The 24,114-nt window shown below is 39.2% G+C and overlaps 1 protein-coding gene and 1 pseudogene across 1 annotated transcript in view; both read left to right on the forward strand.

Moving 5' to 3' along the window:
• rxfp1 (relaxin family peptide receptor 1) overlaps positions 1-24,114 on the forward strand; it is a 121,151-nt gene that overhangs the window by 42,610 nt on the left and 54,427 nt on the right. The window lies entirely within an intron of this gene.
• Positions 1,967-2,085, forward strand: LOC119263925 (annotated as a pseudogene).

Genomic DNA, 24,114 nt, shown 5'->3' on the forward strand with positions numbered 1-24,114 from the left:
ATTTCATTTGGTCTGTAAATTACAATTTATACATGATGTAAAGGACAACAGGTATGTTCTAATTATGTCAAAAACTGAAAAACTGACAAAAATGGGGATACAAGGTTTTGTTTAGACAGCAGCAAGATGCAAAATGATCATTTATGAATTTGTAATGGGACTCTTTAACTTTACCACCTAAATTTATACTTGTAGAAATAAACCTCTTTTGCCTTTTTAGTGTATCATGAGTTTCATTTTTTAATAAAAAAATGCTCTCACATTTTCATGTCGCTACTGAAACCGAAAAGAGTGTTTAAGTGCGTAGGTGGAGCCTTATTTTAGCAACACCTCTGCATTTTAGACTGCATCCCTGTCCCTCATGGCCACATGAGCAGTTAGAGCTCACTGTTTAAAGTAAATGTGTCTCAAAGTCTAAAAATCAGTGTGAAATGTTAAGAATTGTAATTACTGAAATTTCCTTCCATTTTTTGTTTTAGTGAAAATTATTTTCTGCACAAAATTGGCAAAAACTAATACTTGCTAAAGATTATTAATTACTAAAGATCCTGCAGTGTTGTGATTGTTTTGGTAGTGCCAAAATGTAAAGGATTTATATGCCTCAAAGGTCAGGTAGGAGGCAGCCTTTGTAAAATTTTGCCTGAGAGCTCGAGAGAAGTCAGTCCTGGGTCTGGTGATAGCAGCATATTGTCCACCTCTGCTTATTAGCCAGGAATGTCAGTCTCAGGCCGTTGAGGTTCTGGAGGGCAGTTTTGCAGAGATGAATGATTTCCCTCTTGGATTGAATTCGACTAATGATGACCTCGAAGCTGATCAGCCAGATGAGTCAGTTGTGTTAAATGAAATTGCACAGTGTTGTTCCACAGTGGTGTGCCTGTCCGAAATTGGAGTCCCTGCATTAGCCCCTTTGTATCACTCTTATTAGGCCAGTTGTTCAGACAACAGTGAGTCTTCAATTAAACAACAGAACCCAAATGAATAATTTGCAAGGAAAACAGGTGCTGGAACTGTTGAAAGAGCAGGGGGCTTCTTTTTGTAAGAAGTTACCAAGTCTAATTAACTTCCTTCCTAAGGCTGACTCCAAAAGCAAGTGCATATCTTCCTGTTGCGACTGTGGCTTTGAGCGTGCTGCTGGTTGCGTGCCTGTTTTAACTGGCCAGGAGGATTGAATGAAAAATAGTTGGCTGAGGCGACTGGAGAAATGAGCATCGCAGTTCACTGAGCTGTTTGTTATGGCAGCTTTTCTCAGCAAAATATCTCAGCATGTATTCTCTATAATGCCTTACAGGCTGTAATAGTGCACTATAATAAACGTTATAATATTTTCAATATTTTCTAATTTGCTGCTGTTGGATCACATCTCCATTTTGGTCAATTTTCAGTTTTGACATAATTTGAAAATGCCTGTTGCCCTTTACATTGTGTGTAAATTTCACGATGGATGGACCATAAGAAATGGCCCAGAATTACCTGGAAAGAATCTTGGTTCCATTGACTCACACTGAAACTAAAATAAGCTTTTTGCTTCTCCTGTAAAGTTGGCATTTTGAAGATACAAGGGTTTGTTCCGACAGCAGTGAACTGGTAATATGTATTATAGATGCTTTATAATTTTGTACTGATCAGTATGAATTTAAAAGGAATTATTGTGAGAATATATGGGTTATTGAAATGTGTTTTATAGGTGTCATTTTTTAATTGTTATTATTATTGTTAGTCACAGTAGTAGTAGTAGTAGTTTAAATACTTTATGTTTAACTATGACTCTTGTGTTACATGTTTATAAGTCACCAAAGAATTCACTATAGTTTGTTATCAGAGCCTCACAAAGCATTTTAAAGGTTTATTAACATGCTTACAAATGTATGATGTGTCATAAATGCATTTACAGTGGCTTATAAACACATGCTTCATAGAAAGTTTTACCAATAAATATTTTCTTTAGATATCCTCAGCTGATGTGGTATAGTACAGCCATACCACTCTGAGAACGCCCAATCTCGTCTGATCTCGGAAGCTAAGCAGAGTCGAGCCTGGTTAGTACTTGGATGGGAGACCGCCTGGGAATGCCAGGTGCTGTAAGCTTTTTTTGCTTATGGCCATACCACTCTGAGGGCCTTTTTGGGGGGCATTTGTGGCCTCGAAGTTAGGGAACCAGCCCTGTGACTGGAGGGTTGCCGGTTCAATCCCCTCGGCCGACAGTACATGACTGTAGTGACTGTAGTGCCCTTGAGTCCCAGCTACCGAAGGGTCGCCGGTTCAATCCCCTCGGCCGATAGTAAGTGACTGCAATGCCCTTGAGCCCCAACTACCGGAGGATCGCTGCTTTGACAGTAAGTGCCTGAAGTGCCCTTGAGCACCACCAACTCCCTGGGCACTGTGTGCAAGTGTGTGCTCACTACCCCCTAGTGTGTGTGTTCACTAGTGTGCATGTATGTGGGTGTTTCACTGCACGTATATATCAAATAACAAGGTCTCAGCATATGTCTCAGTGTATGTCTATCTTCTTCTGTCCTATTAGGAAAGCATTTCTAGTGTCTTCTCATGAAGGTGCTTGTGAAAATGTTCAAGAGTGTGTAAAGCTGCTTCAAGGCAAGAAGGGGCTACTTAGTGTTGTGGTCAATGCATAATTCCCTCTGTGTGATTTCATAGCTTTGGTGTTTTCTCTGTTATTACAAATGTGGAAAATTCAAAGAAGGCATGCCAAGACTTTTGCCTGATGCTGCATCTCAGGCAGGCGGCTCTTATGGAACCTGTCGAGTGTTGCAAGGCCCTGAGGATAGATTCGGTTTGAAGTGATGATTGGCAGTGCAGGTCTGGTCCCCAACCATGATTTGACATTTTCACCCTGCTGTCAGAGCTCATCCCCATCACCACAGCCTTAAGCTTCCTCTTCCTGTGAAAGACTCGTTTGTTATCGAGTGGAATGGTCACTGAGTCCTGCCCTTTATGTCAGAGGCAATTAGACAATGTCTTTTTCAGTGAAATGTGGATGTAAAGTAATGCTCTGCACTTCACATAAGGTCACATAATCAGGATTGTCACATGCCATTCATTCAGTGCAGCAGCAGGATTTGTTATTGACTGAACGCCACAGTGATGATAACTGGTTGGAGGTTATTTCCTGTGGGTGTGTTCAGGAGTTACGATGTGCTGGGTAACACACAATATCCCATTTTTCACTCCAAGAGATTTCCCACTCAGTAGTGCCTTATGTACCACAGATTAAGCCTCATCTTGGACTCATTTCCAAAAATCCCCTATTGGTGTTCAGCAGGGGTGAGATCTGGCTGCAAAGGTCGTAGCATATGATTTATATCATATTTCATGCTCGTCAAGCAAGTCAAGTCAGCCTGGTGGATGGGGGCATTTTCATTCTGGAAGAGACCACCCTCATCAGGATAGAAATGTTTCATAACGGGATACTGGTGATCAGTCAAAATCTATTGATTTGCAGTCATTATTTGGGTCACAAGTGGACCCAAAACGCGCCAACTAAATGCCCATCTACAGCATTTACTGTTTATATGTGTAATAATAATAATTATGTGTGTAATAACTTAGAGGTGCAATAATTTGGACTGCTTTATACAAGGTGTTTCATATTTATTATCACAGTCACTGCCACTTTACTGTATTCATAAGAATTTAAATGCGTACATATTGCAAATTTCTCTTTTTGTTTTAAATTATTAAAGTGTTTATTCTTTTACGTAAATGGTTGCAACTGTAACAACTACAGTTGCCCTCTGGGTTTAATAAATTATTCTGATTCTGATAGCCATCAGATCCTCTCACTGTAAGGGTCAAGCAACATGATAAACATTAAAAATATTATCTCACTTTATTCCATTGTAATTATGTGCTTTGACACTCAAGCATGTTTCACCTGTGCTTTCTTGCTAATGACTTCTTTTTAATTATTTGTGTTTTCTTAAGCATTTGTTGCTTTGCATAGCTGAATATGGACAGTAAAACCCTACAAATGTGCTTAGCAACAATCATTAAACTAAATCTTAGTATACTCAAACTTATTGCATGAAAGAATTTTACAGGACCTTAATATTCATCCATTATCCATAGATGCTGGGCAGCCACATGAATGTAAATGGACTACTTTGCATTGTAATTTAAAGATCCTCTTAACATGCATTTCAGTTTGGTTAACTTCCATCACTTTTGATGTAAACCAAAATGTATTAATCCTCAGGATAACAGTGCAACACCATCTTTAAACAGTGTCATTTAACCAATGCATAATTATATTTGTGCCTTCTCCAAGATCATAAAAAAGAAGAAACTTACTAAACATAAAAAACTGAATCCTTGGGATAAATAGTCTGTTAGCTGATGTAACAGCTCTGGTGGCTGGCACTTTCCTCTGAGCGCATTCAGATGTCCAATGATGTTGCGTGAGCGGCAGTGTGAAGATGTGATAGAGTTTCACAGGTCTCGGAGGAAGCCTGTGCTTGCCTTCACCCTCCTAGCACTAATAGTATCGTGTGATTGGGGGAGACCTAACTAGCGGGTGGAAGTGCAGATTACTAAATTGGGTAAAAGTAAAAATGCCAAATATTCTTAAGTGTCAAGGCACCAGCTGGGTGATAAAACAATCAATAATTATTGCGATATAACTTTCCTCTATAAAAATATAAGAAGAGTTCAATAAATGTTTAATATAATAGGGCCTTCTCACACTCCTGCTGTAACAGGGAGCGAGGAGGCGGATGCATATGCAGAGATAAGCGAGATTTATTAAGGGCAAATCCAGGGTCATAGTCCAAACGGTCCAGGGTCATAGAGCCAACCCAGATTGATCGGGGTGCAGACATGACAAATCAGAATCAAACAAAAAGTACAAACAGAACATCCAACAGAGCAGATAACAAAGACCAGCCAACACAAAGGGCAAACACAGGGCTTAAATACAACAGGGCTGATGAGGGATCACAAGACACTGGTGAAAACACAGGTGGGAACAATCAGGGGTGGAGTCACTAAACAAGGGGGCAGGACTACAAAACCAAAACAAAGAACATGTGTGCTAAACCAAAACACAACATGAACACATGGACAGGACTGGGAGGGGCCAATCGTGACACCTGCTATCTAGCGACAACCAATTTCTACTGCAAATAAAGCAAAATTACTATGTCATCACTATGAGAGAGCACATATGAGTAACATATACTTTAGCAACGTTTGAAACATGGAGTTATAAATTCACTGTTTAAGTGGAGCGATCGGCGATCGTTTGTGGCGTAAAGTGAACTCACTTCTTTCTGTACATCCTAACAAGCTTTAGCTTTAGTTAAAACACGTCTGCTCCTCACAACTACAGCGCTGTTACAGCGCTCAGTGAGATTTTAATATCCGTGTGTTCACAAGCAACAAAAGTGAAAGGAAGAAGTGGGTTTATGTTAGTAACAGCCCTGATTTAAATGAAAGTACACGGAAAGTGTGGCACTGGAATGTGGGAAAACACTAGCTTCTAAGGCTAGCTGGTTTTAGCAGCTGGCTAACTTGAAGCAGCGCTCCGTCACTCACACAGCATAGCGAATTGATGTTACTGTAGATCAAACAAGACAAAAAGCACTGATTTCAGTTTAAGCGTCCCTAAAAAGAAGGCCTCTGTTTGTCTGGTGCGAGATTCACACTGCAGTTAATTCTTTTACACAGCGAGCATCACCTCTCAAACTGCTATGACAGCATGGAGAAATCCAGATGTCTGATAGCTGGTGTTTGACTACTGTGATATGCTCTGACATGGAGGTGGTCAGAGTGATGGCAGTAAGGTGGTGTGATCCATCACTGACCTACCGAGCCAGTTAATATTTGCTGTTCTTGAGAAATTAAACAGTTTAGCACTTGTAACTGGATAGCCTAGCACTTGTCACCAGACAGCTAAAAATGGTCTGTTTTCTTTCTTAAATTATGAATATTACAAAAATTGTGCCCATGCTTTTCCAGCTGGTAAAAACAGCTGGAAACCCCACTGTCCCATGACAGATTTGTGAAATGTTCCACTATTTGGTGAGTTTGTTATGTTCCGACCATAGAGGACAGTTTAAAACCACAACTCAGTAGCAAAAATCAGCCTTCAAACTTATAAGAAATAATGATTTCACGTTTATTGTGATATGTATCAATATTGACTTATATGAAATATTTCATCTTGAGAACATTTTTGGCCATATCGCCCATGATTATTGATTTGAACATTCATAAACATGTTATGTTCATGTTTATGCACCATGTTATGTACGTGTTATGCGCACACCCTTCAAGTAAAGTATAGACTAGAAGTATACACATCATCTCTCTGCTCTCATTCTAGATGAACTTCATGCAAATAAACTGAATGACAACCAGTCAGATTGTTGATATGTGGCCATCAGTATGCGTTGAGATTTAACCCGGAAATCCTCACAGAACAGGAGATAGATTGTGTAATAAAACATTATTAACATATAATATTAACATTGTTATATCAGTACATTTTTAGTTTGAAGTTTAGAAAAATATAAGGCTGTAATGGTTTCAGAACTGGTCTATACCTCTGTACCGACTTTCCCTAGTTGAAACTTAACTTGTGGCTGTTCAGGTGACACCCCTAAATTGACCAGTTTTCATCTCACTATTATAAAAATACAGTGTTCACAATGTTTACAAAAAGCAGGGCTACTGCAGTTTTAAAAAAATATTAAAACACAAATGCCAATCTATAATAAGCACACATTGGTCACTATACTCAATATACTATACTTAAATTACTATAAAGAATGTCATGCAGGAACAGGAAAGGGTTTTCCCCAAACTAACGCTGCAAAGTTTGAAGCATGTAGTTGGCTAAAATGTCTTTGAATGCTGTAGCATTAACATTCACTCACTCTGGAACTATGGGGCTTAAACTATGAACGGCAACCCCAGCCAATTATCCCTCCTCCACCAAACTTTACTGTTGGCACTGTGCATTCCAGTAGGTAGCTTTTTCCTGATATCTGCCAAACTCAGACTTGCCTTTTAGACTGTTAGATAGTGAAGTGTTCATTATGCCATAGAACGCATTTTATTTTTTTCCACAGTCTAGTGGTTGTGTGATTTACACCACTCAAACTGACACTTGCCATTGTGCATAGTGATCTTAGGCTTGTGCCCAGCTGCATGGCCATGAAAACCCATTTCATGGAGCTTCTTTAAGTTTTTCTTCTAATGTTGATTCCAGAAGCAGTTTAGAACTCTGAAGCTATGTTGCTGAGCTGTTGTTGCTCCTAGACACTTTCATTTCAAAATTATACCACTTAGTGTTGTCTAACAGGGCAGATATTTCATGAAGTGACTCGTGGCTGAGGTGGAATCCTATGACAGTGGCACATTTAACATCACTGAGCTCTTCAATACAACCCATTGTACTGCTAGGGTTGGGTGGGAAGTCCACATACATTTGGCCACAAGAAAGTGGAAAAAAAAACATTAATATTTTGTAGGCATGATATGATGATCATGATTATCTCCAAAACTGAAAGGCAGTAGTATCACAGTACATCTGTATCATGGCAAACCATCATAACTGATACATCACCCTGCCTTAGTGGTAGAAATTGATTGCAAATCTGTTTTACCAAAATAAGGCTTAACCTACTTTACGTAGGTCAAATGTTTAGAAATAACACAGACATTGTAGAGCTAAACCTGACTTTTTTAAGAGATAAAAAGGACAGAATATGTTCTTCAACAAAAAAAAGAGATTACCTCTCTGCAGTTATGATGCCTAACTAAGTGACCCCTCATTAGTTCAGCTCCTGCACTGCATAGAATGTGGAACTACATATTTTGGGCCATATTTGTACTTTTAGTAGCCAACCTTTTTAATGAGAGGTATTTTCCTGCAGAAATTATTTAATTAATTGTAGCCTTCATTCAGATTGTTCTGAATGCTTGATGGCCTAAATTGGAAGTTTGTCAAGAATTTAAATTGTTCAATGTATCAGTGAAAGTTTTTTTTTTCCAGATAATTCATTAGAATCTGTTATATAAAGAAATATTTTGGAAAAACATCTTTAAACTAAATGTCTATGTATTTGTAGTGTTGGTTGTTCACAAATTAACTAACTAGCTGTAAAATATATATTTTTGACTTCAGAAAAAATCGCTGCTTGCTTCTATGCTTTTGGTCTGTGAGGTATGTCTGCAAAACCTTTAAATGTCACATACATGCAGGGTTTGGTATTCTGCAATTGCTTTTGTCCCTAAGTCCTGATGAAAGCAGGATGTGACACAAGTGCAGCTGCATAGAAAAACTTCTGAAGCCAAACAGGTCACAAATGAAAACAACACTAAGTAAGCTGTGTGGTGTGGTGCCATGAAACTGTTTTGGTTAATGGAAATGGTGTTTAGTGTACAGCTAATGGAAATGAGTGAAAAAAATGTTCTGTTTCAAGTATCCATGATACACTTGGATGACTAGCCATGTAAATGAGCAGTGAGTCATCTTTTCTTGGATTCTGTTTTGAATATTTGTGCAAAACAGAGCGAGTTCCTTTCACTTGAAATACAGAGAGAGGTAGTGATAGTGAAGCAGCCAAAGAAGTGACAGTTTATGCATTAGAGTTACTAGTATTGTAGTCAAGACCACTCAAGAGGCGAGTCCAAGTCAAGGCTGAGATGCCAAGATGGGGATACATCAAGTCAGAGCCAAAAGTTTTGTATATAACTCTCAGTCATTATCCTCTGGGAAGAACTCACTCCAAGAATTCTTTTGTAGTTCATTGTTTTTATACATGAAATAAAGATGGGACAGTGGCCTGTTTACCAAAGTGTTACATCACCCTTCCTCTTAGTAACATTCCTCTTAACAAGTGAAATTTTGTCTCATTCTTATTTGCAATAAAACCTCAGCTACCCAACAGTCTGGGTTCTCCATTCTCATAAATAAAGCCTTATAATGTGTTAAATATTTTCAGTGGCAGACAGATCTGGACCGTAGGCAGGCCAGTCTAGCACCTACACCCTTTTACTATGAAGCAGATGTAACATGCCGAACACGGCTTGGCGTGTCTTGCTGAAACAAACAGCTATGGCACTGAAAAAGACGTTGTCTAGATGGCAGCATTTCTTGCTCCAAAATTTGTAGGTACCCCTCAGCATTAATCAAGATGTGCAAGTTTCTCATGTGATTGGTGCAAGCACGACCCCTATGCCATGACAGACACTGTTTTTTGAAGTTTGTGTTGGTGGTATGATCCTCTTTCTTGTTGGACTGGAGAATATGACAGACACCTCCATGTTTTCACTTTATGTCAGTCCATCTCAGGTCAGCTTTAGCCTGGAGAAGTTGATGGCGTTTCTGGATGAGGTTGATAAATGCCTTCTTCTTTGTGCATTAGAGTCTTAATTTGCATTTGTAGATGCAGCCACAGATGGTGTTTATTGAAAATGGTTTTCTGAAGTACTCCTGAGCCCATGTGATTGTATCTATTACAGAAGTATGTCGGTTTTAATGCAGTGCCATTGGAGGGATTGAAAGTCAGGGAAATTTATTGTTTTTTTTAGGCCTTGCCCTTTACAGACAGTTTTTTTTTCCAGATTCTCTAAATAGTTTGATGATAGTCTGCCCTGTAGAAGGTGAAATCCTTGCAAATGCAGGAACATTATTCTTAAATCTTCAACACGTTTAAGTTGGAAGGTAAAACATGAAATATCTTTTCTTTATACTGCTTTGACATAAATTAAAGTCAAATGAATTTACAAATTGGGTAGTGGTGGGTAGTACTGTCGCCTCACAGCAAGGAGGGCCTGGGTTCGGGTCCCCTGGTGGGTGACCACGGTCCTATCGGTGTGGACTTTGCATGTTCTCCCCGTGTCTATGTGGGTTTCCTCCGGGTTCGCCGGTTTCCTCCCACAGTCCAAAGACATGCAGTCAGGTGTGATGAATTGTCCCTTGGTTTGATTGTGGGAGTGAATGTGTCTACCCTGCAATGGACTGGCGACCTGTACAGGGTGTATCCTGCCTTTTGCCCAATAACAGCTGGGATAAGCTCCAGCAACCCCGCAACCCAGAAGCAGAAGCGGGTTAGAAGTTGTGTGTGTGTGTGTGTTCCAACTTTTTTGAACTAGATGTCCATATTTTCTTTATCTTCTCATGGGATGTATTTTCTTTATCTTCTCATGGGATAAAGAAGGAATGTAACAAACGGAATGTAACAAATACCTAAATTGCAATTTCAATATTAAAATATTGACAGCTGAAATAGTTACACAAGTGCTTGAGTATCTGTGCACACCCCAAACTTTGTTACTTTAGTCTGAAACTTGTGGCTAACACTAGAAGAACTAAAGTATATACAGACGTCATTCATTGGCTTTCATTTTCTCTCTCTCTGCCCAGTCAGTTTCAGTTGTTTCTTGAGACGCAAGAAGTCGTTGCAATCTATCCCTACAGTACATGGCTCAGATCCGTCTTTTATCAAGTACAGAATAAAATGTACCACATTCTGGCTCACATGAACACAGAGAACACAGAGGAATCAGTATGACACATTTCTCAGTGACAAAAATTAATCTTAGCAGTGAAATATTTATACTTTCTGTGACAGAACTGTGCCAAATCAACATGTATAATTGCAAAAAAAATAGATGACTCTCCATTAATGATTAGCCTCAGTTAAAGCTTTTGAAGAGACTCAATCAAAATATTGAAATGTGTCTGTATGTACCTGAGGGGGCAGAAACATTAGCATGCTAATTGGCTGTCCTGGAGATAAGGGCTGACTTTCTCAAAAGCATCAGAAAGGCCTCTCTGCACTGTTATGATGAGTTTAGCATTACAGACGCTTTAGGAAATAAGCCTAAACATGGGCAACAAGATGCTCTGCCACTTTGCTTCCCTGTGGACTGGTCTGCGTGCAGTGAAGCCAAAATCAATGTACCCTGTTTGCCATATAGCAATGCATGGGCAGCCTATTGGAGAGCCTTCTTTTACGCTGCTGGGATGGACCAAAAGGTTGAGCTTGAACATTAGTGAACACACAAGTTCACTACACTATGGCCACAATTATATGGACTCCACTGCTAATTATTAAGTTCATTGTTAATGTTTATATCGCTGCTATTGAAAGAAAAATCTCCATTTTTGACGTTTTTCAGTTTTTGACATAATTTGAAAATGCCTTTTAGCTTTTAAATCAAATCAAATCAAATTTATTTGTATAGCGCTTTTTTACAACGGATGTTGTCACAAAGCAGCTTTACAGAGTTTCAGAAAAGAAAAAGTTTCAAGAGAACTCTAAGAATGTACAGAAACCCCCCGGTGGGCAAGCCAGAGGCAACAGTGGCAAGGAAAAACTCCCTCAGAACTGAGGAAGAAACCTTGGGAGGAACCAGGCTCACCAGGGGGGACCCATCCTCCTCTGGTCAAACTACCTACAAGTGATTTTATTACTAATATTAACAGCAGTAATATTGGTATTATGAATAACTAGGAGTCTATGAAAACATCAGCGTAGGGTGGGCAGCTCATCCGAGGTAGGTGGTTGGGGCATGGGCAGCTGGTCTGAAGTAGGTAGCAGGAGGGCTTGGCAGTCGGTCGTCCTTCAGTGTCCAGCCGGTCATATGGGTGATTGTGTACTCGGAAAGAAAGCAGGGAGAGGGAATTAGTTTTATTCTATCCATTTGTACATAAACAGGGAATGTAAACATTTACAGAGTGTGGCTAACGACTCCGGCAATAATCAATACGGAATTTAATAGGTAGCCAATGAAGTGATGATAGCACTGGACTGATATGTTCAAATTTTCTAGTTTTAGTGAGGACCCTGGCTGCGGCGTTTTGGACTAATTGGAGTTTGTTTAAATTCCTGCTCGTGCATCCTGACAGTAGTGCGTTACAGTAGTCTAGCCTAGAAGTAATAAAGGCGTGTACTAGTGTTTCTGCATCACGCAGGGACAGGGCATTTCTGATCTTGGCAATGTTGCGAAGATGTAGAAAAGCTGTCCTAGTGATGCTGCCTATGTGTTGATCGAATGATAAATCTGAATCTATTATAACGCCGAGATTTTTTGCTGCTGATCCAGGTGTGGCTGGAAAGTCGGCGAGATTTAAGATTAAATCTGGTGATTTACTTCTTGCTAATTTTGGACCCAGAAGGAGAACCTCTGTTTTGTTACTGTTTAGTAGGAGGAAGTTCTGTGACATCCAGCCTTTCACGTCTTTTACACAGTCCTCCATTTTCTTTAACCTGTATTGGTCATCAGGCTTGGCTGATATGTACAGTTGAGTATCGTCTGCATAACAATGAAAGTTTACGCCATGGTTACTTATAACTGTGCCTAACGGTAACATGTATAGGGTAAATAATAAAGGTCCTAATATAGAGCCCTGCGGAACTCCAAATCTCACTTTTGAATAAGTGGAAGATAAATTGTTTACCCTAACGAACTGATAACGTTCTGATAGGTAACATCTGAACCATGATAGGGCCGTCCCTGTGACTCCAACCATGTTTTCTAACCTTTCTAAGAGAATATTGTGGTCTATTGTATCAAAAGCCGCGCTGAGGTCAAGTAGCACTAACAGGGATACGCAGCCTTGATCAGAGGCAAGAAAAAGATCATTAGTTATCTTAACTAGAGCCGTCTCAGTGCTGTGGTGTGGCCTGAATCCAGACTGGAATTTTTCATATATATGGTTCTTATGTAGATATGAACTAAGTTGTTGGGCCACAGCTTTTTCTAAGATCTTAGATATAAACGGTAAGTTAGAGACAGGCCTGTAATTAGACAAAACGGTGACATCAAGATTTGGTTTCTTGATCAGAGGTTTGATAACTGCTAGTTTAAAAGCTTTGGGTACATGGCCCAGACTAAGGGACGAGTTTACTATAGTTAAAATAGGGTTTATAATGGCTGGCAGTACTTCTTTAAGTAATTTTGATGGAATTGCATCGAGTGTGCAGGTTGTGCAATTTGCAGAGGAGATAATCTTCTCTAGCTCCAGCTGTGGGAGGGGGTAAAAGGTTTCCAGATTCTTTTCTACAGCTGTGTTTTGTTCTATATCAGCCAAGTCAGATGACAGCCAAGCTGGATTTGAATTTGATACTGTGGGTTGAATTTGTTGTCTAATATTATCAATTTTATTATTAAAGAAGTCCATAAAAACTTCACTGGTGAGAGTTGCTGGGATTTCTGGTTCAGTACCTGCCTGATTTTGTGTGATTTGGGAAATCACATTAAACAGAACTCTAGGATTATACTTATTATTCTCGATCAGCGAGGCCAGATATGGTGAGCGAGCTTCAGTGAGAGCATTTCTATACTCTATAAGGCTGTCCTTCCAGGCAGTGTGGAACACTTCTAGTTTGGTATGACGCCATTTCCGCTCTAATTTCCGAGCTGTTTGTTTTAAGGTCCGGGTTTTATCGTTGTACCACGGGGCGAACTTTTTCTGCCTTATTCTTTTTATTTTAAGTGGGGCCACATTTTCTAAAGTGGATCGTAATGTATTTTCTAAATAATCGGTTAGTGAATCTAGTTCCATTGGATCTGATGGAGTGGAGACTGGGGTTGATAACTCTGGGAGATTTTCTATAAATTGTAGGGCGGTAAAAGGTTTTATTGTGCGCTTTGTTGAATAACGAGGGGACGTATATATATTATGGCTAAATCGTAGCTCATACGGAATTAAGTAATGGTCGGAGATCGCTGTGGTTTGCGGTAAGATATTAAGCTTGTCTATGTTAAGACCTAGTGTCAAAACCAAATCTAACGTATGACTACAGTCGTGTGTCGGCCCGGTTACATTTTGGGTAAGACCAACTGAGTCTAGGATTGAGGTAAATGCCCTTTTTAATGGGTCGTCTACCTTCTCAAAGTGAATATTAAAATCCCCTACAATTATTACTTTATCGTTGCACACAGCCAGGTTTGCAGCGAAGTCACTAAATTCTTTTATAAATTCAGAGTATGGCCCTGGTGGTCTGTAAATGTTAAATAATGAGAACGCCTTCTTTTTTGTGACCGGATTTGTGACGTGAATAGAGAGGACCTCAAAGGAAGTGAAAGTGTCACATTGTTTCTAACTAATATCGAGAGTATTTTGGTATATTATACAGACTCCACCTCCCTTGCCTGATAGTCTTGGCCTATGTGCATAATTATAGCCTACAGGCGTGGCTTCATTTAAAGCTAAATATTCGTCTGGTCTAACCCACGTTTCAGTAAGACAAAAAAAGTCAAATTTATGATCGCTTATAATTTCATTTACGACGACTGCTTTAGAGTTTAGTGATCTTATATTAAGTAGTCCAAGTTTTAGATTTAAGGTGCTAGTGCTATCATCAGAACATGGATATATGTTGATAAGGTTATTTAAGCGGACTGATTGAGTTTTTCTATGATTAAATTTAGTTTTAATTCGGGGCAAAGACACAGTCTCAATACGATTAATCTTGGGTGACGCCTCAAGGCGGATCGCAGACGGTCGGTTTAGCCTGTCTGTCTGCGGCCTGGTCCCGGCTTTTACATTGCCTGTAAATTTCAAATGACTTAACAGAAAGTCTGTTTCCACTGACATACATTAAACATAAAGTAGGTTTTTTCCTTCTCCTGTAAAGTTACCATTTTGGAGATACAATTTTTTGTTCCCACAGCTGGGCCAACTGATAATCAGAGCCGATATTCAGCATTTTATATTCATTTTATCAGAATCACCATATGAACTCGTTTACATGGCGATAAAAGCACCATTTGTTATTTGAGTGCATATCTGGCACAATGATGATCAACAAAACACTTTTATGGTCTGGCCCAATGTTCTGCCCACAGCATGAATGGATTGCTTGAAATGTGGACAGCTCACAAAAACAACCAGCCAGCACTTCGGCAATTCATCTCTATGTCCCACCCCATGTCAAGCAAATCCAATCAGACACCCTTTTTGTTTGTGGGAGTGACACGGGGGAAAACGAAGAAGCCCCTGCTTCACTCCCTTAGCGAGAGGAAAAAGTGAAACATGTCACAGTTGACCAAAGTAATGGCAAAATGCTCAGTGAACTCCACCTTATGATCCCTGCCCAAAACACCAGGTGTTTGAGAGCGATGTTTCTGTGAGTGGGAGCAGACACGCTGTGCGGACCCACACTACTTCTTAAAATGGTTTGAACGCGTTCAGAATGTGAGGACCTACAGTAGAGAGGGCAAGCTATGCAGACAAGCTTCCAGAAAGTGGGACACTATTTGTAAAATCAGATAGGATAGTTTTACATCTAATAAATAAGTTCTACATCATTTATGGTAATTTCCATTTCGGTTTTCAATCATTAAAAGCTGCAGCTTGCTATTTACTATGATAAAGCTTCTCTGCTCAGGCTAAACAAGCATCAAATCATTCATTTTCAAGAGCCAAACAGAATAAATCTGATATATTCAGCAAGTCCAACTACTGCTTATTATCACTTAAAATAATTTTTTGGTTAAACGACAAAATGAAATAAACACATTAACATTTGTAGTCCCTCATTGTTGCTAAGTAGTGATTATTTTTGCTGCATGATTGCTCAGATGCGTACTGTAATACATGTACAGTTCTATGTGTTTGATTACTGTAGACTGTATGCAGGTTTTATACTGTATCCAAGTTTTTTCCACCCACACCCATATATTTAACAGGCAAGCTCTCGTCCTGATTGGTGCCCTTTCGACAGTCTTTAACTCATATGTATCTGTTTCATATGAAATTGGGTAAATATATTTGTGTCAATTTTTTAATGCAAAGTTTTTCAACCCCTTTTTGAGCTTACAAATGTCACAGAGTAATAAACATCATTAGGAGCTTTGTAAGTTATTTTGTGTCTGTTTATGATCTTAAGGATAACTTTAAAATGTTTAAATTGTGATTTTTTTCTCAGCTTACTGAAACGATCTATTTTTATAATGTTCTAATATTCATTTAATATAAGTTTTGAACCCTGCGATGGCCTGCCGACCTGTCCAGGGTGTATTCTGCCTAACGCCCGATGACTGCTGGGATAGGCTCCCAGAAGGAGAAGTGGCTTAGATGTGTGTGTGTATTTGAGCTACTGGATGTTTTAGTCACTTAAAAGTCTGTCTTTACATTTCCTGATTACTTTTTCCTTCTTTGTGATTCAGTCCATACCTGTTTAGGAACTCTTACAGATACTGATCAAAATTATTTGCATATACCTAACATGGAAAGCATTTTGAATGATGAATGAATGTAACTTATGCCTTATAAAATATAGAATATCAGTCTAATTAAAATTAATATTTGCTTGATGCTAACACTTCTATTTCATCAGTTCAAATACCTGCACATTTGCATTTTGTGTAGCACTAAATGATAAGTTCTGTTTCATCTATACAGTCACAAAACATTTGATTGATGAGTTTTGACTCTAGAGAAAAGTCTTTCAGGAAAGTTATTTTCTGACTTTTAATTTATTTTCTGACATTTAATGCAGAATGTTCTTAAAGGTATGGGTTAGCTTTCCCCAAAACTCAATCAAGCACTAACCTCTGAGTAAGAATGTGAAGTAAGTATGACTTTGAATATTTTCTTATATAGTTAAGCACGTAACAATACCCTTGGGAATCCATCGCCGGCTTAGTCAGAGGAATAAAGATGACTTTGAATGACTTTGGTTTCAGTTTTACCTCAGTAGAAATACATCCATGCAAATGTTTCCTCAAACCTGCACTGTTTAGGGATTTAGAGACCTCTTTGCTGGAAATGTGTAATTACATGCAACATGAAGAACATTTTGTAACATGAATTGTTGCATCTCTGAGCACATGAATATTTGCAAATGAAACCGAGAAGTTTCTGGTTTTCACCCACATACACACTAGGTGGCAGTGAGCACACTTGCGCGGAGCAGTGGCTGGCCCTGTCCATGGGGCCCAGGGAGCAGTTGGGGGTTGGGTGCCTCGCTCAAGGGCACTTCAGTCACTTTCTGTCAGCTCAGGGGATTGAACCAGCGACCTTCCAGTCACATGGCTGGGTCCCTAACCTCCAGCCCATGACTGCCCCTTATAAACATGGCTGTTGAATGTGTTTGGTAATACTTGAACAGTGAGGTGCAAAAAATGCAAACCAACTTCTAAGATTGAACTTTGGAGGTGTGGAAAATCATCTCTGCAGGATGTAAGATGGGTGGATCCCTTGCCCCGAGTGGACGAATCTGATAACTGTGAGCTCACTGAAGGAGTGTTCAAAGAGAACTCAGTCAAAATTTGGTTGGTGGACATGTCTTCTGAGGATGTGGGTGAATTATCCACTACTGTTATCAAATCATATCAGTATAATGTTGATTTTACATTTGAAACCTAAACATTGATTCCTGTTTGACTTTGACTTTGTATGTGTCACAATAATGCAAAAACAAATATGACGCAGTCTGAAAAACTCCACTAATTAATAATTGCAACTGAAATGTCTCATGCTATCATGAACACACTTGCAAATGAACATCACTGAATCAAAGTTCAGTTTCTCTTTTGTGATATTCTTTGTATCTCCTGCCAAGCTCTATATTTTCTGGGGTTTGCACTAAGAGCCTCAGTCAACATAAATCTTTCATATTATTTATTTAGCAATCGTTTTGTCTTAGTTTGTGAAACAGGAGTATCATCACTGAGGTAATTAAACCTATTTTAGATATATCAAAAAGTCCTCTTTGTTCATCCATGTCTTTGTGTACTTCTCTGTCTCTCCTGTAGAGATGATGCCCTTCAATGGATGAGTCACTCACCTTTTTCCATTCAGGATTTAGAAACCTACTGTGTGGAAGTAATCGGATCCCACACACTGGCATACTATATTTATTGTTCAGATTAAGTTGAGTCACACCACTGGACATGTTCAGCATTAAGAGCCTAACTTCAGTTAGGCTTTCACAGCATGATAACTGTCATAAGGCACATTTTTACAGCCCTTATGACACATTAATATGTGTCCTTCAGCCATTTCTCTAAACCTTCCAATTCACATGTCATCAAAAATTTGAATAACAAGAAAAACAAAAAAATTAAACTAGTTTCTTTGCAATAAAAAGTCAAAGGAAGATCAAAGGAGCTTTTTGGATGCCAATTTCTATGAAGTTTTCTAAACCAGTGTGATGCCCATCAATGGATAAACCCCTAAAATCACTGACTATTTTTATTCAGTGCTCAGTTGGGTTTAATTTAATGCTGGAGAAGTTGTTGCCTCTAGAATCCACTGAGTGGGAGCAAGCAGGTCAAACATCCTCTTTACTGACCACTGTGAAAATCCAACATGTAGAGACACTTGGATTATTATTCAACAGGGTTAGTTCAGTGGCACCACTGGACGTGATCAGCATTAAGAACCTATCCTACGCAGACTTCGCAGCATAATGACTGTCATTAGGGACTTTAGTTACTTTAAGGCCTGAAGCCATTGTGACCACAAATGTGTCCTTTAGACTGTTCACAATTCTCCATTAATCTATCACATTTACTTAGTTTGAGAAGCTAGAAGCAATCACAGTTTCTGAGCTCACTAAACATTTTTAGATACAAGTCAAAGAAAGGTTCCTTACTTCATCCATGTGTTGGTACACTTCATTGGGACACTTACAAATTACACCTACAGGACCTTTTATGACATCCCATTCTAAATCCATAGGCATTAACAAATGGAGTTGGTCTCTCTTTGCAGCTATAATAGCTTCCACTTATCTGGGGAGCTTTCTACAGCATTTTGAAGTGTGTCTGTGGGAATTTTTTCCCATTCATCCAATTGCCAATTTTTGCATTTGTGAGGTCAGACAATGATATTGGACGAGGAGGACTAGCTCACAATCTCTGTTCTTGTTCATTCCAAAGAGTGTTTAATGGGGTTGAGGTCAGGGCTTTGTGCGGACCAGACATTCACACCAAACTCTCCCAACCATGCCTTTATAGACCTTGCTCTAATGCACTGGGGCTTACTCATGCTGGAACAGAAAATGTTCTTTCCCAAACTGTTCCCACACAGCATACAATTGTCTAAAATGTCATGGTCTGTTGAATCATTAAGATTTCCGTTTACTGGAACTAAGGGGTCTAAGCCAACCCCTGAAAAACCCATAGCATTATCCCTCCTCCACCAAACTTTACTCTTGGCATAATGCAGTCAGGCAGGTAATGTTCTCCTGGCATTCACCAAAACCGGACTCATCCATTTGACTGCCAGATTAAGAAGCATGATTCATCACTCCACAGAATATGTTTCCACAGCTCCAGAGACCTGTGGTGCTTTACACCACTCCATTCGATGCTTGGTATTGTGCTTGGTGATGTAAGACTTTCATGAAGCTGCTCGGCCATGGAAAGCCATGCCATGAAGTTCCTAGTGCTCAGTTTTTGTGCTGATGTTAATGCCAGAGAAGGTTTGGAATTCAGTTATTGAGTCAGCAAAGCACTGTTGACTTGTATACACTATGCACCTCAGCACTCAGTGACTTGCTCTGTAGCTTTACATGGTCTGACACTTGAGAGTTGCTGTGGTTCCTAAACGCCTTCCACTTTTCAATAATGTCACTCACAGTTGATTACGGAATATCCAGAAAGCAAGAAATTTGCAAACTGACTTGTTGCATAATGGTTCTTGAATTTATACACTGAAATGCGACTGAATGCAACATGTGAATTCAATCACTGTGAGGTGTGACCCAATGCTTTAGTCCATGTTGTGTATCCTACCTGCTAAGGTCACTGAGGCGTCTATAGTGCCTCTAATTGAAGAAGTCTCTTTGAATCATTTACCTTTTTCCCTTCAGTTGGAAGAATTGTTTCTCTGGTTACTAGAACCTTCTGTGAGAAGAAGCAGGTTGTGTGTCCTTTTTATTGGTCACTTGAGGCACTCTAAAAGAGAATGCAACATATTGTGACACCATTATTATTATTTAGCAGGCTAAGGATTTCTAAAGCATATTGCATTGTGTCCTTCAGTGGAGGGGCCACTTTTAATCACTCAGCATTTTCCATTCACTACTCAACTGGGTTTTTTTTTATTATTATTTGTTTTTTTTGTCTCGTCCTGTTTTGCTGGCCACTTAGGCTGAGAGATTCCAACACATTAGGACACTCCGAATTTTATTCAGCAGGTCAAGTCACACTGCTGGACATGTTCACATTACATTTTGATGCCTAAAGCTGTTCTGATACATCAGAACCAAACGTGATTACTGTGACTGAGTTAACTAATGAAATGTTTCTAGGCCTAGAAATATTTGGACAGTGACACAAGTTTTGTCAATTTAGCTGTTTACCAAAACATATTCAAGATACAGTTGTATAATCAAGCATGGGCTTAAAGTGTAGACTCTCAGCTTTAAATAGAGGGCATTCACATCCTAATTGGAGGACAGGTTTAGTAATTACAGATCTTTAATATGTAGCTGCCTCTTTTTCAAGGGACCAAAGGTAATTGGACAGTTGTCTCAAAAGCTATTTCATGGGCTGCATGAGCTATTCCCTTGTTAATCCATCATCAATTAAGCAGGTAAAAGGCCTGGAGTTGATTCCAGGTGTGGCATTTGCATTTGGAAGCTGTTGTTATGAACCCATAACATGCGGTCAAAGGAGCTCTCAATAGAAGTGAAACAGACCATCATTAGACTGAAAAAAAGAAGAAATCCATCAGAGAGATAGCAGAAATGTTAGGAGTGGCCAAATCAACAGTTTGAAAAAAAGGTGCGCAATGGTGAGCTCGAGAACTCTAAAAGACCTGGAGGTCCATGGAAGACAACAGTGGTGGGTGATTGCAGAATCCTTTCCATGGTGAAGGAAACCCCTTCACAACATCTACCCAAGCTAAGAACACTCTCCAGGACATAGGTGTATCAGTATCTAAGCCTACCATAAAGAGAAGACTTCATGAGAGCAAATACAGAGGGTTCACCAGAAGGTGCAAACCATTATCAGCCTCAAAAATAGAAAGGCGAGATTAGACTTTGCCAAAAACATCTAAAGAAGCCCACTTCTGGAACAGCATTCTTTGGACACATGAAACTAAGATCAACCTGTACCAGAATGATCAGAAGAAGAAAGTATGGAGAAGGCTTGGAACGGCTCATGATCCAAAGCACGCCACATCCTCTGTAAAACATGGTGGAGGCAGTGTGATGGCATGGGCATGCATGGCTTCCAGTGATACTGGGTCACTAGTGTTTATTTCACCCTATTCACTAATCATTTTGGTGAATTTTTTCCATGGGATGGGATATTTGGGTCATTCTACAGAAACATCCACTTTTCTTTCTCTCCATATGTGTCACTGGTGTTGTCAATCCTCATTGGTGTTACACATAAGAAAAGTAGCACTAGAAACAGTAACACAAGTGACATTTTTAATGAAAAATGCATTTTAAAAAATGGCTGCTACAAAGCATCAATCCGCATGTTGTCAATCATGGAATAGCCATTAAAATAGCAAGCAAACAAAGTTTATTTATATAGTACTTTTTACAACAGGTGTTGTCACAAAGCAGCTTTAGAAAAAAATCCTGGTTCAATACTCCCTTGAGCTAGTCAGTAGTGACAGTGGCAGGAGGAAGAAACCTTGAGAGGAACCAAGACTCTGAAGGGGAACCCGTCCTCCTCTGGTCAACACCAGATTGCAAACATTGTTAGCGTAAAGTATTACAGTACAAAACGGGGAAAACAGATGGAGCAATTATTGGTTAATTTGATTAGATTTAGTTTATGCAGCAGTAACAGCAGCATCAGGAGGGTCAATTCATGAGAGTGAGGTTTGCACAGCGTTGTACAGCATGAAGCTCAACGATATAGGCCCTAAAACACAGCCTTGTGGAACACCATACTTTACTTTTGTGAGGACAGATGATTCACTGTTTACATTAACAAACTAATAGCAATCAATGAAGTAAGACCTGAACCAGGAAAGAGCTATTCCTGTTACCCCTACAAAGTTTTCTAGCCTATCTAGTATGACAGAATGGTGTTTCATGTCAAATGCTGCACTAAGATTGAGAAGGACTGGTAAAGACACATTTCCTTGGTCAGAGAATAATAAAAGATAGTTTACATTTTTTACTTGTGCTATATCTGTACTATGATGTGGCCTAAAACCAGACTGAAATTTCTCATGTAGATGATTCCTATATAAATACGAACGTAATTGTTGTGCTACAACTTTTTCGAAGATCTTAGATATAAAGGGGAGACAGGTCTATAATTTGATATTTCACAGGGACCAAGCTTAGCTTTCTTAATCAGCAATCTAATTACTGCTAGTTTTAGAGTTTTTGGGATGTATCCAAGGCTAAGAGAGAGTTTATTATTGACAGAATAGGCTTGGTTATTTCTGGCAAATTTCTTTGAGTAAACCTGTAGGAATTAGTTCTAACATACAAGTAGAAGATTTTGCGAAGAAAACAATTTTAACTAGTTCATTTTCTTGAAGTATGGTAAACGATTCCAGCCTCTCTGCAGTGATTATAATATTCTCAATTTAGACTGGCATTATAAGGCAGCAGGTTTGTAGAGTTTCACTGTGTATTCTGAATTTTCTGCCTAATCTTTTCAATTTTATTTCTAAGGAAATTCATAAAATCATTGCTGCTATAGGCTATTGGCATCTGGGGTTCAGTATTTGTTTGAAAAAAAATATGTAGGTCACACCATTGACTTCAGCTAAAAGCTTCTTATGAAATCATGAGCTAAATTAGAAAATATCTGATAACTGAAAAACACAGTGGAGTTACCACATCCTTTCCTACATAGATCCTCAGAAAGTAGGTAAAAGGATGTCAAGTGATGTCATCAGTGTGATTTTTATTTCAAAATGAGAGTTTTTTGTTAGGCAGAAACACCAGTGAGACAACTCCTGGGGACAATAGCTTTCATTATATATTTTATAATATTTATTTGCCATTTGTTTTCTTTATGTCATTTAATTTATATAGTGCATAATCATGTATAGATTATTGTAGTTAAAATGACAGAAAAACGTGGGTTTTTTTTTCTTTCTACAAAATATGGCACTCACCCTTTACACATGACTGTGGGGACAAGCACTTCAGTGGTGCTTCGAATTCTAGGTGATTTAATTAAAAACCAGTATTGCTAAATTGAGGCTCAAGAAGGTGTAATTGATCAAATAACATTGATTTATTTTAAAATGTAAACAAATTGTAACTCTAACATGTTTTTAAATGTGATATATCTGTAAATGTTAGGGGTGTAGTTGGCATGATTCGTTTCAATGGGAAAGTCTTACTCTGTAATCAATCAAAATTTTCCAATCTGTTGGAGGAACATGCTGTGTGAAAGCAAGCAGTCCATCCATCCATCCATCCATGGGTGCTGGAGCCTATCCCAACGGTCATCGGGCGGAAGGCAGGACATACCCTGTACAGGTTGCCAGTAGCAAGTAGTTCTAACTTTCACTTTACTAAGCACATGAGGTACCCCAGGAGACCACCTGACACATTAAGACACTTATTCAGCCTGCTAAGTCGAGTCACACCGCTGGACGTGTTTAGCATTGAGAGCCTAAACTGCCAATTAAAGTCAGATTTTCATGGAATTTAAAGCAAAGCAAATGTGACAAGAGTCTTCTTGTTAAAAATGGGTGGGCTCTGGATTCTGCTGATGTGACGAGACCTTTGCCTACAATGGCGGGAAAAGCCATTTAGTCTTTAATGGCTGAGAACTTTGTGGAGTTTCGGTGAAGAATCTGTGACCATTATAAACACGTTTTTGGGGTCCGAAGTGATTGACGGACTACGTCTGGAGAGGCTAGACACTTGACAGTTTCATTTGTTTAGCATGTCAAGGATATCGAGGGAAAGGATCTGCTCACCCCGATTTGCATGCTGATTGGCTCATTTCCTCTTTGTGTTAAAGTCACAGGCCACATGACAGACAGAGGCTTTCAATCCAGAAGCAGCACTTTTGAAAGAAAGGAGGAAAAGAGAGCTCTGGCCTGTGTTAGTTTGTGGTTCTCTGAAATATTAATGCACCACAAAATTCATTTATCACCCAGACTTCACAAAATGACACCCAAATTGGGTTTCAGCTGCGTACATTTCAAATATGGGTCCTTCCACCTGGAAGTGGAAAAATCTTTCT

Source organism: Pygocentrus nattereri, chromosome 8 (assembly GCF_015220715.1).
Source record: "Pygocentrus nattereri isolate fPygNat1 chromosome 8, fPygNat1.pri, whole genome shotgun sequence".
Lineage (NCBI taxonomy): Eukaryota > Metazoa > Chordata > Actinopteri > Characiformes > Serrasalmidae > Pygocentrus > Pygocentrus nattereri.